Below are 4,305 nucleotides of genomic sequence, written 5' to 3'. Positions count from 1 at the left end.
CTTATTTAACCAAACACAAAACTGTTTTTCTAATACATGGAATGATGTGATTGATTAGTCAAGGAGGTACAATACACCAAAAAAATATGAATACAAGGAATGACTAGACAAGTCAAAGTACAGTATAGGGAATACATTGACCAGTAAATACACTATACTGACTTGCACTTTCAACATGAGATAGTCATTTGTTTTTTATCAATTGAAAACTCCAGTCATTGATTTAACCTCAATATGGCCTTCAATGGAAAAGCGTAGTAAATGATCATTGATTTAGTGCTAGAGTGTATTCAGAATATGGCCATTCTGACATTCAATATAAAATACCTCAGACAAGACCGAAAAAGTGTCTGGAGCGATCCGTCAGGGTAAGAGTGAGAACAGGTCCACATGTCAAAATGGGGGAAATCTTAGCAAATGGCTTAATGGTTATTCATGAGAATCAAATGTATGTGTGTGTGTGAGAGAGAGAGTGTGTGTGTGTTTGTGGGGGGGGGGGGGGGGGGGGGGGTGTTGCAGTGTGTCTGCAGGCGTGTGTGCATGTGTTTTCCTGTGATATAATTGTCGTTTTCTTCATCCAGTGTCTTCCGTGGAATCACCTCAGCATGTCACGCCCTGTTTCCCCTAGAGTACAACGACAGACCTTCACATAGAAAGAGAAAGAGAGAGAAAGAGAGACAGAACTGGGAGAGAAAGGGAGGATAGAAGAAAGAACAAATGATTACCCCAGTTTAAATATTTCATCAGCGATTCATGGCTACACATCCTGTGTGTGTGTGTGTGCTGGATGGGAGGGGGGGGGGGGGGGCATATGCTACAGTTCATGATATCTGCATTAATGCCTACTCTATAATTCAAATGTGAAGATGCAAAGAAGAAGCCATAACACATGCACGTACACACACAAATTATTATTCTGTACCTACAGGTGACATAATATTTCCCCAATACCAACCGTCAGCTTACCAAGTCACATACTATGCCTTTAAATCAAGCAATTTTGAAGCCAAATGAATTTGATTTGAGAATGGACTATTTATTTAACCTTCCACTGGCATAGAGTTACTGAAATGAATACAGGTGATACCTCACATACACCATACCAGAGCAATAAAAAATGTAATGTACAGTGAGTATACAAAACTTTAACGTCTTTGGGGTAGGGGGTAGTATTTTCAGGTCCGGAAGTAAACTGTGCCCAGAGTAAACTGCCTGCTACTCAAGCCCAGAAGCTAGGATATGCATATTATTAGTAGATTTGGATAGAAAACACTCTGAAGTTTCTAAAACTGTTTGAACGATGTCAGTGAGTATAACAGAACTCATATGGCAGGCAAAAACCTGAGAAAAATCCAACCAGGAAGTGGGAAATCTGAGGTTTGTAGTTTTTCAAGTGATTGCCAATCCAATATACAGTGTCTGTGGGGTCATGTTGCACTTCCTAAGGCTTCCACTAGATGTCAACAGTCTTTAGAACGTTGTTGCAGGCTTCTACTGTGAATGGGGAGAGAAAAAGAGTTATTGGAATCATGTGTCTGGAAAAAAGCCATGAGCTCAGTCACACGCGTGCGGCCGAGAGAGCGAGCTGAGTTCCTTTACATTTCTGAAGACAAAGGAATTGTCCGGTTGGAATATTATTGAAGATTTATGATAAAAAAACATCCTAAAGATTGATTCTATACATCATTTGACATGTTTCTACAAACTGTAAAGCAACTTTTTTGACTTTTCCTCTGGACCCAGTGCATGCGGCTACTGCATTTGGAATAGTGAACTGAACGCGCAAACAAAAAGGAGGTATTTGGACATAAATATTGACTTTATTGTAACAAAACAAACATTTATTGTGGAACTGGGATTCCTGGGAGTGCATTCTGATGAAGATCAAAGGTAAGTGAATATTTATCATGCTATTTCTGAGTTTTGTTGACTCCACAACATGGCGGGTATCTGTATGGCTTGTTTTGGTGACTGTGCGCTGTATTCAGATTATTGAAAAGTGTGCTTTTGCCGTAAAGCTTTTTTGAAATCTGACACAGCGGTTGCATTAACCTCTTACATCTAGACGTTCCGCTAGCGGAACACCGCTCCAATATCCAATGATAGGGCGTGGCGCGAAATACAAACTCCTCGAAAATCCAGAAACTTCCATTTTTCAAACATATGACTATTTTACACCATTTTAAAGACAAGACTCTCCTTTATCTAACCACACTGTCCGATTTCAAAAAGGCTTTACAACGAAAGCAAAACATTAGATTATGTCAGGAGAGTACCCAGCCAGAAATAATCAGACACCCATTTTTCAAGCTAGCATATAATGTCACAAAAAACAAAACCACAGCTAAATGCAGCACTAATCTTTGATGATCTTCATCAGATGACACTCCTAGGACATTATGGTATACAATACATGCATTTTTTGTTCAATTAAGTTCATATTTATATCAAAAACCAGCTTTTACATTAGCATGTGACGTTCAGAACTAGCATTCCCACCGAACACTTCCGGTGAATTTACTAAATTACTCACGATAAACGTTCATAAAAAATATAACAATTATTTTAAGAATTATAGATACAGAACTCCTTTATGCAATCGCGGTGTCCGATTTTAAAATAGCTTTTCGGTGAAAGCACATTTTGCAATATTCTGAGTAGATAGCCCGGCCATCACAGGCTTTTTTCATAGGTTGGAGGCTAATGTTTTGCAGTTTTTTTATATGATAACTGATGATCAATGTGCCCCACCCATCGGTAATGTCACGGTTGTCGTATGGATTAGACCAAAACGCAGCGGGAATATGTATACTCATCTTTTTATTTTGAAGAAGGAAAAACAACTAAATACATATACAAAAAAAGAACAAAACGAAACAGTCCTGTCAGGTGCAACAAACACTAAAACAAGGAACAACTACCCACAAAAAATCCCATAGAAAAACACCCCTCTTAAATAGGACCTTCAATTAGAAGCAACTAGGAGCAGCTGCTTCCAATTGAAGGTCAACCCCATTAACTAAACATAGAACTAGACATACTAGATAAACATAGAAATATACTAACATAGAACATAGCCCAACAAACCCCGAAACACTAAACAAACACACCCCTGCCACGTCCTGACCAAACTACAATAACAAATAACCCCTTATACTGGACGTGACAGTACTCTCCTCCCCCCCCCCCCCCCTGAAGGTGCAGACCCTGGATGCACCTTACACAAAAATAAACACACACAAAAAAAATCTTAACTAAAGGGAGGGGAGGGAGGGTGGCCACCGTCACCGACGGTTCTTGTGCTACACCCCCCCCCCCCTCCCCAACCTCCTACTACGGAGGTGGGTCAGGCTCCGGCCTTACTCCAACCTAACCTGTCCACCCCCGCTAAATACTTATTAAATTTTACCCCTCCCGAAGTCTCTGGGCTATGGCGCATCGCTGGAGACATCGGGCTGAAGGACGACTCTGGCTGCGCCGGCTCCGGACTGTGGGCCGTCTCCCTCTCGGCTCCGGACTGTGGGCCGTCTCCCTCTCGGCTCCGGACTGTGGGCCGTCTCACAGTTAGTTTTCAACACTGGAGAATTTGTACAAACGTTGCTGTCTGTCTCTGACATTTGCAACATTATTTCAACATTCAAATTCGATCTCCAGCTGTCGGGATGAGATAGACATGCAGGCAGCTTTTCTCAACCAGTCGAAATCATGAATCAGCATCATTTTTATGGATATATACACAAATAATTATCAATCGAAAACGTAAAATATTTATGAAGTGCACCTAGTTTGCTGTCTTTCCAGCTTCAGTTTGAAGTGATTGTGTTAGTTGTGTTGTTGGCTAGCTCTTCTGAACAACAGTGTCCTGTCGAGAGAGCACATTTTCTATGCCAGTTAAAATCGTGCATCATTAGCTCATTGTTATAGATGTATCCAAATAAATGTAAATAGAAAACATCTTAAACAAATGCAAATACTTTGCTGTTATTCTGGCTGCACTTTTTGACATGACTGTAAGTTAGCCACAGTTGGCTAGCTAGCAAGCAAGGGATAAGAACGTTTCCAGCCAGTATGGCAATGGAACATTTAAAAAGAACGACTGGGTCACATCGTAAACTTCTGACTTCAACTGTATATCCTCCAAACACTCACTTCTTTGGCGTCATCACTTAACTATGTTGTTATTCCTGTTTGAAGAGAGGGGAGAGATCCTGGAGATTGAAGTTGTTGTTTAACTTATTTTAATGCCTAATGTTTGCCATCTTTCATTGTGAAGTGTGTTGCGATTTTACAAATGCACATGAAATA

At 40.5% G+C, this 4,305-nt stretch overlaps 1 long non-coding RNA gene across 1 annotated transcript; it reads right to left on the bottom strand.

The window, feature by feature from the left end:
- Positions 1-2,801: 2,801 nt before the first annotated feature.
- LOC106598830 (uncharacterized) lies at positions 2,802-4,287 on the bottom strand. The gene is made up of 2 exons (XR_014381115.1): positions 4,150-4,287; positions 2,802-3,862 (listed from the first exon to the last, which is right to left on the bottom strand). It is a non-coding gene; the product is annotated as an uncharacterized LOC106598830 (long non-coding RNA).
- Positions 4,288-4,305: the final 18 nt, after the last annotated feature.

Source organism: Salmo salar, chromosome 17 (genome assembly GCF_965601325.2).
Source record: "Salmo salar chromosome 17, fSalSal1, whole genome shotgun sequence".
NCBI classification, from domain to species: Eukaryota; Metazoa; Chordata; class Actinopteri; order Salmoniformes; family Salmonidae; genus Salmo; species Salmo salar.
Note: the sequence above shows the minus strand (reverse complement) of the source record. Positions and strands in the feature narration are given on the sequence as shown.